Source organism: Dysidea avara, chromosome 13 (genome assembly GCF_963678975.1).
Source record: "Dysidea avara chromosome 13, odDysAvar1.4, whole genome shotgun sequence".
Taxonomy (NCBI): Eukaryota; Metazoa; Porifera; class Demospongiae; order Dictyoceratida; family Dysideidae; genus Dysidea; species Dysidea avara.
The window spans coordinates 12,309,709-12,322,305 of NC_089284.1; the positions used below are offsets into that span (position 1 = coordinate 12,309,709).

The 12,597-nt window shown below is 40.0% G+C and overlaps 1 long non-coding RNA gene across 2 annotated transcripts; it reads right to left on the minus strand.

Annotated features, from left to right (window-relative positions):
* Positions 1–339: 339 nt before the first annotated feature.
* On the minus strand, positions 340–10,762 carry LOC136243064 (uncharacterized). 2 transcript variants are annotated; one of them, XR_010694738.1, is made up of 3 exons: positions 10,627–10,762; positions 2,389–2,611; positions 340–1,434 (listed from the first exon to the last, which is right to left on the minus strand). It is a non-coding gene; the product is annotated as an uncharacterized lncRNA (long non-coding RNA). The 2 variants fall into 2 exon arrangements; XR_010694737.1 differs by lacking the exon at positions 10,627–10,762 and having other exon boundaries at positions 2,389–9,260.
* Positions 10,763–12,597: the final 1,835 nt, after the last annotated feature.

Genomic DNA, 12,597 nt, shown 5'->3' on the forward strand with positions numbered 1-12,597 from the left:
AACAACTGACTTATTTAATGCATGTTACTAAATTCCATCCCACAATCACATCTTGTTTGGCAAAATTCAATCCCACAAAATCACAGCTTACTTGGTTTCCTGTATAAGAGAAGAGACATAAAAACATAATTTAACAGAAATCTGATTTCTGGGTGAGATACTGCATGTGTGTAATGTCTTGAGTTAACTAGATATATGCACTGCCTTATGCTTTGTTTATGGTACGTAGATCTCGTTAGCATTTTGAGCCAGTGCAATATGTGATATATATGCACTGGCTTTCCTTTGATCTGAGGTGTCAAAGTGGTATATATACTGTTATACAAGAGAGGTGGATGATTCAAGATAATAAATGCTTGTTCTGCTATCAATCAGAATTAATAATCTGCTATGTAGTCATGTCAACATATCACCCCTAATTACTGCACAGTTTGAAAATTGTCCGACGCTTTCTATCAAATCTGCCATAGTACTGCCAGATCTTATGAAAACTGCACCTTTTGCCGCCACCTCAATGTTGACCAGTACTCCAATAAGTCCATCTATAAGAGAATCCATTGACAAGTCTAGCAAGTCAGCTCGGTCAATGTGCACTTTGTTGACATGACTGGTAATAATTTGATCACTGTAATTGATATTTGCCATTGTATCTGCTGCAGTTGAGTCAGATATGAAATATATCTTAGAAATATTTGAGTGATTTTGCAGTTTATATAATACTGAAACAGCACAGTCAAAGTATGGCATAGGATTACGGAGATGTTTCAGGTGTTCATCACCAGCAATTGATTGAGATCGATAGTGTATGAGCTGACACATACTTTCCAGGAGTTAGTTGAAGTTCTTGCATTTCTTTATCTATTGCATCAGTAACTCTCTTATCATATGTGAACAAATACCGAGAGACACAACCATAAGAGAGTATAATGTTATTTTGGCTTATACCTAACACATCATGAAATAATGTAGTCCAGTGATCGCTGAACACTTTATAGTACCAATACAATCCCAGGTTGGTTTGCAACTTGATCATGTCTATACTTTCACTCAGAAGTGATGTACTAAGTCTTGGCCATTTAGTCTTGAGATGATCCCAGTCTAACACATAATAAAACTTACTAATGGAGACCTTAGGATTTGTGTAGTTCCACTGAATAGCATTGGGATGTAGTAATATATTAATATCAAATGGATATTTCATATCTATTAATAGAGTTCTGTTACTAAGAATAGCAAGCATAAGTGCCACTGTTATTCCTTGTATTCTGTTTCCATAACCACCACATCGGAAATTACAGATATACTTTAAGAACCTTCCTTCTCTTTGTTGGGTCACCACTTGTTTGTGCAGTTTCTTGTAGTCATCCCAGACAGCAGAACGTTTACAATAGTTTGATTTACTGAAGTTGTCACAATGATAATGTTGACACTCATCTACATGTACATAAAAGGAAATCAACTAGTACAATAAAAACAAGTAACCATGCTCCGAAAAAATTTCTCATAACCAGGAAGACTTAACATGTACCCATGGGGAGCAATCATTACACTGAAGGGAGTGTCACAAGAGTGTGATGGTAACTCCTTTCATAGTAGTAAAACATGTCACAGTTGCCAGAGGTGTTAAATCTTTCTGACCATGAGAACTCTCAGAGGAGGTTAGTCACATGTGTCATAATCCTATATGATGTATATAACTAATGCAACCAAACATAGTGCCAGGCGTTTAGGCTTGTTATTAACTGCATGGGAGTGCAATGCTTTTGTGTCGAGAAGGATTGTAAAGGTCCTGCAGGGCATAAGGAGGGGGTTTTCTAAGGAAACCATCCTTTGACATTTAGATTCCTAAGGTTCAGCAGGAACTATCCATCATGCCAAGTTTGGAAGCACTAAAGTGAATGAGTAACAGCATACAGTACAGCTAATTTAAAAAAATACTTACATTCATCTCTCGGGGAAGGGTCTATAGAGGGGACATGCATGAACTCTCTTAAACTGAAAGTTCTCTTTTATCAAGATACTATAATAGACCAGTCACCTAATATTTCGAGGAACGATATTTCCAAGGTTGAGCAATGTAAAAATAAAACTTTCATGGATTTGCAAACAATCCCATATGTAATGTATATGGAGGTCTACATCTTTCAAGGATAAAAGATTCATGTCTGTAGCTATGTGCAGGCTATACATATAGCTGTGTCCCAGGGGGTATGGTTAATTGATTGATCCTTGATCCGTGAAATATTGATCAGTTTCTTGGCTGCACAACACACCATACTATGTATCTTGATATAATGTTTTGCAAGGAAATACACGACTACTATAACTATACACATATGTATATTCACAAAAAGTAAATACACATAAACAAAAAGTACTTTTACTTACCAGTGTGGTGGTGTCCCTGGATTGATGGCAGCGAAGAAGGAGCAGCATAATACCAGTAGCAAACTATCAAAATAGTTAGACCAACTATGATGCTTAAAATGGACGGTAAATATCTCAACATCATTATAACTCAGCGGAAAGTAGCACTTCCACCCATGTACCAAAAAATCAGTATGCAAGAGGTAGTTACCACACAATCACTTGTGATGTTAATCCACACACACTGGTTGGATTGACAATATTATAGTAAAATAGACCCATTAGTAGCTAAATCCTATTACTATAGGAACAAACAGTTATCCATTGGTTTTTTTTAATACCAAATTTTTTGTGTGTGACTGATTAGCTAGTTGCTTTGAATTTATAGGAAGCAGCATGAGCCTAGATCCAGTGATCCAGATATTGTTCAGTATACCCCACTGTAGCTCTATCTTCAGATATATATAAATATAAATACATGGATTGTGTGAATAAGGTACCTTGCAAGACCAACACAATAAGCTGCACCATGTGACCAGAGACAAGTATGCTACCATTAACCATGCCACCAACAAGTGGTTGTTACCAGGCCCACAATGAGACAGCATGGACCCTCTCTCTCTCTCTCACACACACACACACACACACACACACACACACACACACACACACACACACACACACACACACACACACACACACACACACACACACACACACACACACACACACACACACATTGTCATTGTCTTGACACTGCCTGTTCGGGTCACATGGTCCTCCACCACAGCGGAGGAAGCAAGGACTTGTTGTCACACTGGTGGAACACACTTCTTTAGGTGGACTTTCAGGCCCCAGCACTCTTCATCCATCAATGACAATGTTGGCATTGAACAGCTCCATGCTGCTCAGAGATGGGCTTAGTTCATTCTGTTAAACACTTGTGTCTTCAGATCTCCAGGCCTCCTAAAACTTCTGCCACAATCATTACAAAGAACAGATTGTACAGGGGGAAAACTGGCTTGTGTAGAATGTTCACTTGTCTCACATTTATGTACAGCTAATCCTCCTCTACTCCTGAACCAGCACTCACATCTCTGACATTAAACTACACCAGACTGTTCCTCTATAGGTAGCTGTTGTTCTGCAGTACACTTGTGACGAGCCTTACCACCCTCAGTCCGAAAATACCTCTGACATATTGCATACTGCACAGGAGCTGCACATAGGTATTCCTGTTCATCATCATCTACAGATTGAAGATGTAGTTGTCGCTACTGCTTCCTATCCCTTGCTCTATCATACCAACAGCCATCATTGATGCCAAGAGATTGCAAATCTAACTTCCAACACATCTCTCCATCTTCTCTTGGGTCCTTGAAATGGCCGCACTTGAGGTAGCCACCCAAACAAACAAACAAACTCATAAATGATGATCATTCATTCTCGCCACATGTCCCAGCCACTCTAATCGATGTCTTCTCAACTTGGTGGCTATAGTCTTTACATCTCCCCATCGTCTTCTTATTGTGGCTGATGAGATGTGCTCCTGCCATTGTTGTCTGTTAGTAATACCCAAAATCTTTTTGATGTACCTGTGATGAAAGCCATCTAATCGCTTCAAATGACAATGAAGTGGTGTCCAACATTCACTGCCATACAAAAGGGTGGATAGTACACAAGCCTGATACACATGATGTTAAGTTTTGATGGACAATTGATGGTAAGTAAAAACAGTTCAATGTATTGCACCAAAGGCCTTCGAGACATTGGCTATCCTCTTATCAACATCTGCATCAATATTTCCCTCCTCTACAATCACTGATCCTAGATATGGAAACTGATCAACCCACTCAATTAAACGTCTCCAACAGCAAGGGGCTGCTGCTCATCCACAGTCACTGAAGAACCAACTGCTATGAACTTATATAGTCTTAGGAAAACTAACTGTCAAACCAAGGGAACTTGCTACTTCTACATGCACCTTTACAGCAGCACATGCAGCTTCTCTCGAGCGAGCAAGAAACACCACATCATCAGCAAACTCACCCTTATAAAGCATAGTCTCATTAGAGTGACTGGTAGACCTCCAGAACAACAAAACATCCTGCTTATTAACAACTAAAGTACCTACACCATCTAGTGACTCTATCCTGCTTAGCCACTGTTCAGCAACAACACTAGCATAGATGTTAAACAAAGTAGAAGCCATTGCGCATCCTTGTCTATAACTTCAATTTCCTCCAACAATTCACCCTTTGTATCATCATGAAATGACTTAACCAGATCAACCATCTCTTTAGGTACTCCCAACTTCTCCAGTGTCACCCACAGTGCTGCACGTGGGACAGAATCATACGCTTTACACAAATCCACAAAAACAAAGTACTGTTTAGAATTATGTTCTATCGCCTTCTCAGCCAGCTGTCTCACCATAAAGATCATGTCTATACAGCTTCGTCCTCTTCGGAAACCACACGGGATTCCGGTAGTAATTGTTCTGCAAGCTTCTGTAAATGGTTTTGCACAATTCTGCCAACTAATTTTCCAACAACATCGAGCAAAGCAATCCCTTGTCAATTGTCACAACAATGAAGGTTACCCTACTTAGGGATGGGAACGAGAATAGCATCCTGCCTTCTGTGGTACACGTTTCTCTTTCCAAGTGGCCTGCACAAGCTTCAAGAGCATGTACACAAAGTCACAACTTGTTTGACTGATCTTCACCATCTCAGGCAGAATACCTGACTTTGCCACTCTTAACTTGGGATAATGCCAACTGCACATCATGTTCACAAGGAAGATGCATAAGAGAGGGGTCTATCTCACGGTGCCTTACTAAATCCAACTCACTTTCATCATACTGGCTAGCAACATTCAACACTTTAGTGAAGTGGTGTCTCCAATGCTGATACTGAGATGCTGTACTGACACATGAAACATTATTCTCATCATGTATAGTTACAACTCTATAGATGGTACCCAGCCTTCTACCACGTTGCATATCCCTTATGCAATTCCAAACTTGCTTCCCCCCAAAACTGTCCTTGCTCAACTGTAGCTGCCTTCTCTTGAAACCATCTGTTCTTTGCTTCTTTAACTGTTCACTTTTCCTCCCCTCTAGCCTTTTTAAATGCAATAAGATCCTCATGTTTGCATGTATTGATCCTTTTATTGTAAGCCGCATTCCGATGAGTCAGTAATGGTTGTAGATGTTCTAATGAGTCATTAAATGTCGATGTGAGGAAAAGCCCAACACATCATTGGCTGCAGAAGTTAGAGTATCCCTCACAACTTGCCACTTCTCTTCTAATATTCCACCCTCTGACCATGAATCATTGAATCTTTGAACTACAGTCTCCAAATAACAACCAGAAGTAAAATCTTGACAATTCGATTTTCCAACATTGTACCTCTTCACTTAATGGCTTCTCCTAGAAATATTACGATGATGTGTCTTTACAAAACAAAACTTTGCACACACAAGATGGTAGTCAGTGTTACAAAATGCTCTCCTCTGAACAGTCATATCAATGCAATACTGCCTGTGCCGTTGGTTCACAACAATAAAGTCTATACAGTACCATTTCTTCGACTTAGGATGTTTGCCAAGTCCATTTTGTGCATCTTTCTTCTCAAGAGTTATAAATTGTAGCCTGATGACATAATAGAAAGCCCAATACTCCACTCCATTATCACTAACATCATCATCATCATTTCTATCAATCCTGGAACCAATGTGAGAATTGAAATCGCCAAGGATGATGTAATGCTCTCCTGCTGGTATTGATAGCATAAATGCATTAAGCTGGTTAAAAAAGTCGTCCTTCTCCTCACAAGAAGTAGCTCTAGTGGGAGCATAACAGGAGATCACATGCACCCGCCTGGCACAGCTACTAAACTCCAAAAGTGCTGACGCTCCATGCCCTCCATTGCTTCCCCCCCAATGTTTCCAGGCAGCTAAAGCAGGACCCATTAGAACCAATGCAACCCCCTCTCCTCTTCATACTGCCACTCCTTCAGCTGGTGTTAGTCGGCACCATACTTCCCATGACTTCGTAAACATTACCTCCAAACCACTTCGTCTCCTGTAAAACCCCTACTGACACTCATCAGCCCAAGTACAATCTGATCAATCTTCAAATCTTCATCTCTTTGGCTATGACTATCAATATCAACAAGGCCACCATGGAGCACACATTTCATGTGCTAGCTGTTAAAACAGCTGTTCTTGCTCTGTATATGCTGGAAACTACCCTGTGAGGCTTGCAACACTTCAGCAGAGGCACAAAAATGGCAAATGTCCAGTGACGCCATCAATTGATATCCTGGGCTTAACAAACAAGCTCCAAACTTGCAAGAGTATTTTAGCCGTCAGATGACATTGCACATCCCCATCCACGCGGAGGTAGCACACACACACACACACGCACACACACACGCACACACACACACACGCACACGCACACATACAGTAGTGCACAGGTGTCCCAGTGCTACTTCACTTGTAGCCAGCATGGTAGCCGAAGGCTTTGCTTTTGTGTGTGTGTGTGTGTGTGTGTGTGTGTGTGTGTGTGTGTGTGTGTGTGTGTGTGTGTGTGTGTGTGTGTGTGTGTGTGTGTGTGTGTGTGTGTGTGTGTGTGTTCAGGTGATATCTATGAGTCAGTGCATGCATGACTAGTAATTTGCAGGGGGCTGTACCATATCTCACCTGAATCTTCAATCACTATGTGACACAAACCCCACACATTCACAAGGACGCACACATGGATGCATGCACACACACACACACTACGCACACAAACAAAGACACCGATGACTACTCAGCATCTCTTCATAGTCAGCAGGTGTAACCACATGTATAGATGCATTAATATCATAGATCATGAAGGTCTTGAGTTGACTTTGGACTCGTGTGACACTCACCCTGCAGCTCAGAGACTTTGCAGTCATGCCACGTTATAATTCCACTAAGAATATACTACTTGCATTCTATCTTTAAAGCCTCAAGACACTAATTAATGAATTAATTCGTTGATCAATTTGTACTCTATTTAATAACCACTCAAATTGCATACTCTATATGACAGCAGTCATTTACTATTCATTTGCTCTGCCATATGATCACAAACTTACACCACCACGATATCTAGTTATCTATCACTGTTGAAGTGGCCATATTTTCTGCTGACTGATCTATTAGAGTATTGGTGATAGAACTTCCATTCAGTAGTGTGTAGCTGATGCTTGATTGCCAGGGCCATATAGGGAAGAGTAATTTTCCCTATATGAATTCAAACATTTGGGCTTGCAGCAGAAACACAAACAGAGGTACAGAAAAGACAAGAACAGTTCAGTGAAGTATGGATAACCTAACACTTGCAGTCAACTATGTTCAGTCAAAGCTACTCTAATAGAAAATGCCTGAAAATCCATAACAGAGAATGATGTTTCAAAGTAGAACATGAATGTGTAAGACTATAAGCAAATTTAAAGAACAATACTTCAAATTTAATATACGCAGCTAGATCTTGAGTTTTCCATTTTCATTTGGTATGCATTTGAATCACTACTATACTGATAACTGACAAGCCATAAGCCATAATAGACTTAAAAGAATGAAGCTTTCATGAACTATAAAATCATATATAAATTTAATGCTCAAAATCTGTCAGCTGCATGGAAGAAGCTGCAACCCCAGGCCCTCCAGCTGTATCTCTCTAGACCTCATGGGCCCCTGTATTGGACTATATAACTACACAGTATACCAAATCTGGAAACCGTCTTTTGAAAAATCCTCCTAAGGCCACATAAACTTAATTAATTAATTTGCTTTTTAATGCAGAATAGTCTGCAATATAGTTCTGTGGGTACAAGTTGCCCACAGCCAGAGAAGTGTACAACTTACATTACAATTAGCTACAAGAACATGTATTACGACTACTTATATGTTAATAGCTAAACTACATACTTATTGTTATAATTATAATAAAATGTGACTAATAGTAATGAGATTGGTTGTCTTCAGTCATGATTTGTGGTTTCTCATCCCCGCCCTCATCACTGTTTTTCTTACCACATCAAGGAGGACTAGTGGCTGAATGCAGCCATCAAGCACCTTTTAAAGTTATCTAGAGCAGTCTAAAGAAACTCCATTCTGGGTGCTTTAGATCCTAGTGACTTTTAAAGTTACCACACTGACTGCTGACTGCTATAGAGTAACTCAGTCTTAGCATGCCCCTAGGCCTAGTCACCCATTCTCCTGGGTGGCACTTATCAATTAGAGAATAAACACCTTTTGGTGAGGGTGCTTATAATCTATGAACACCACCTCGATGGAGAATGGATCTGCAAGGATGAAACTAGCATGCTCTTTCCTCACCTACATGCAACAAGTGAATTGAATTCACGTGATCTCCCGTTCTCCAGCCAGGTTTTACTTAGTTTGACATAGCCAGAGTCTCATGTGGCCAGACCACTTAGCGGCACTTATTGATAGGAAATTATGAGCGCCTGCAACAATTTCCAATTGATAAATACCGTGGGAAAAAAACTGAGTGGTCTGGACTACCCTCGTTCCTGATGCGGCCACCCCTTCACTTAGCTATAGTGAAGGGGCAGCCACACCAGACTATAACCGGATCTGAGACCTCTGGGTGTGAACTGCAAGAATAGATACAGTATAGCTACCAATTAGATTACAGCATTTTCAAAATTGATAAGATTTCTTTGGGATTTCTTTGCATTGTCTGTAGCTTCGTACCGCACTTGACAATCTTTTTAAATCATATTCATAAGTGAGGTTATGTTCTGTAGCAGGATGCGGTTATTGTGAATATCATTACAAGTATAAAGAATTTTAAGTTCAATTGGGGATCGTAGAAAAAAACAACAGGGAAACAAGGGAGGTTGCCTACACCTGCAGATATACTAGTGGACATTTAATCCTTAATTCAGTCTACCTACCATGATTGAATTAGGGATTAAATGTCTACTAGTATATCTGCAGGTGTAGTTGACCTCCCTTGTTTCCCAACTTCTTTTTCTATGATCCCTAATCGAACTTAAGTTTCTTAATTTTATTCGTATACTTTTTTGCAACATTATAATGCTGGTAAAACCGCACATACCACATCAAAAGAAAGGATGGCACCAGAGGTAATGTTTTCAACTGAACGTGTTCCCCAAATATCAATTAGTGAAGTGGCGCTTTCAGCTACGTATGTTCAGCCTGTTACACAGTGCTACAGACAAAGAGAAGCACCTCTGCAACCAATCCAGTCACCACGTAAAACGCGGACTATTCATATACCCCAACTATCAATTACTCACTGGAAAGTGAAAGTGGTCAGCCCATTTCATAGCACAACGAAGAACAGTAGGAGAAGTGCCTCTGCAATCAATCAAGTCACCACAGAAAATACGGACGATTCCCACATAGGGAAGGCATTGTGCTACCACAGATCGACACCTTAGGCTGTGATCAGCAAAAAGAAATAAGACACAAAGGAGGACAAAGGTAAGTCCATGATGCATGCATTGTATGTACTGCGGTATGCCAAAAGGCACATCTCGGGATGAAGTGATGTCGAACAGTGAAAAAATCAAGCCCGTAGACATAGCTTTATCTAATTATGCTTGTCTGAAGGCATCAGGCAGGCAGGCAGTTAGCTAGTCAGTCAGTAGAAATTTAAAATTTTGTAGCAATCCATTGGAAGCATTTAGGGTCGTACTGAAGGCACTTTTGGGCTTAGTTATACCAAACCAATACTGCCAAGGCACCAGGATGGTATTGTGAAGCTGGTTCAAGTTTTGAGGGACATTTTTGGCCAGAAATACCCAAACCTCTATGATCCCTAATATACAGTACTATCGTACTGTACATATGTACGATGCTCAAGCCCGCTCCCCTAGGGTATGGCAGGTTACACCTTGCAGGTTTACTCACCTATAGCTATATCTCCTGGTTCCCGGCCCCATCAGGACTGAAAATTCGATAATGATTGAAAGCATTGCCTTACTTGCTCGTGCTATATTGAAAAATTAGCACTCAGTGTTTGCATGGCCTTGATGCTAATAAAGCTGCCGCGGTCATGGACCGGCGTCAAGTGACTCAGAGTCGTGTGCGGTGTGCATGTTAACAGCTAGCACCTGGAAAGGCAAGTGCTATACTGATGATTGAATAGCTAGCTATATGTAGGCCTACGTACGTGGTGGTGCTCTCGGCTACATGCCATGTCTGCATTATTATATATTCACCTGATTAATACATGATAATCATAACTCTCCTGTGTATCAAAAGGGTGGTTCTCTACTGATCATGAACACAACTTCACTGAGTTCCAGCGACCATGCATCCACTCATGAAGGTGAAGATGAAATTTTGAACTGAGAAGCTAAGGTGAAGCCATAGCAATGCCAAGTGGAGGTGGATGAAGTCATTGAATGCAGCCTTATTATTTATTTAATTATTTATTACTACTGCTGGGCAGGCAGCTCAGCTGATGTGCCCAGCCTTCAATTCAGTTCTCACTATCTGGCTGAAAATAAATAAATAATAAAAAAAGTGAAATTACGCTATGATACAAAGAATTTTTGTTATCTAGGAGCCCGGTATTTAGTCTATTACTATAATAGCTGCAGGGGCAACCTTTTTTGTGCACGAGTCACTTTGGTGTTATATAATTTCTATATTATAGAGCTGCTTAATAAACAAGAGTATAGTTTAAGAAAAGAAATAGTTAGAGTTGATGTTTTCAAAACGAATAGCAAACTGTGAAATGTCACAAGTTAGCTAACACTGCATGATGTGGCTGCACACAGATATGAAGATGCTAGAGAGAGGATGTCATCTTAGGTAACTATTTCTAGGGCTGGGTTTGATTTCACAACTTTTTCACCCTGGATTATTTTGGGGGCCACGCCCTTTTTCCACAACTTGGCTACATGTTTTGGTATAGATATTACCAGTCTGGATATTACTTCTTTTATAGTTGCAAGTGCCAGCTCTTACCATTAGCAAGGGCCTTTATGGCTTACATGTTCACTTACAAAAGTAAACTATTTTCTATAATTTGCCAAATGCAGTATCATCACATAACTCAGTAAAGTTCTGTAGGGTTACTTATTACATTACATGCAGTGTGACTTAATTGTACATGTTATGTAGCTGAACTCTCTGTACAAAGTAATCTGTTTGTATAATAGCTCTACTGAACTCTCCTTGTAGTGATTTAGCCAGTGACAAGATGAGCTTTTGCAATTTGCACTCCTAGACTACAGATCATGACTTATTTTGTTGTGCCAGTGGTCTTTTCAGATATTACCCTGCATGTACATTGAATTTGCAGGTGCATAACTGACACTGATGTGTGCAACATGTGGTGTACAGTACTCTATGACAATTTGAGGAAAGTAAAGTCACGGAATTCCAAAGGAATCCACATCTGCAAGAAGAGCAGTACAATTCTGCCCCTGAGGAATTTCAGTGTTTTCACTAAGCATTGGTTGTTAGCTGATGAATATAGTGCGTGGTATTTCTTTATGATGTATGATTCACTGTATATGTGTACATGTATTATATGTATCCATACAGCCAGTACATGCCTTCTTGAGAGACCAAGAAATGAGGGAAGCATTGAAGTATCTACTAACTGGACTGCTGGTCAGAAGTCATTTTTGACATGTAGCTACATCCATGTAGTGTTTTGTATGCATGTACTGTGTTGTGTAGTCAAAAATGAATATCATGACTTTGGTATGAAAAAATTATGTGCCATACATAGTACTAAGAGTTCATAACATTTGTAGATAGCAACCAATGTTGTGATTTTCTCTGTCATTCATTTTTCTAGTGACGTTGATCCAGTTAGTTAGGTGTTACAAATGGGACAAAAACTTACTTGAACTTCACGATCAACACAGTTGTTTGAAAAGAAATCACCTCAGGCATATGTTGCACAACTGTCACAGTAAGGAAAATAAACAAAACCAGATTACAAAATCTGTAACTACTCCACCCTTCAGTATGATACATCTGGTGAACAGCTAGCTGCCAGAAACATCACCTAAGCAACACAATATTGGTTCAGTTGTTGTTGAAGATATTCCTATTAGTGAGCACATGACATCATCAGATCAAACACTGAGATTGATACCCTGTATCACAATCTAGACTAGTGACAACCAAGTTGTTGACTATATGGTGTAAAGATCACGATAATGAGCCCA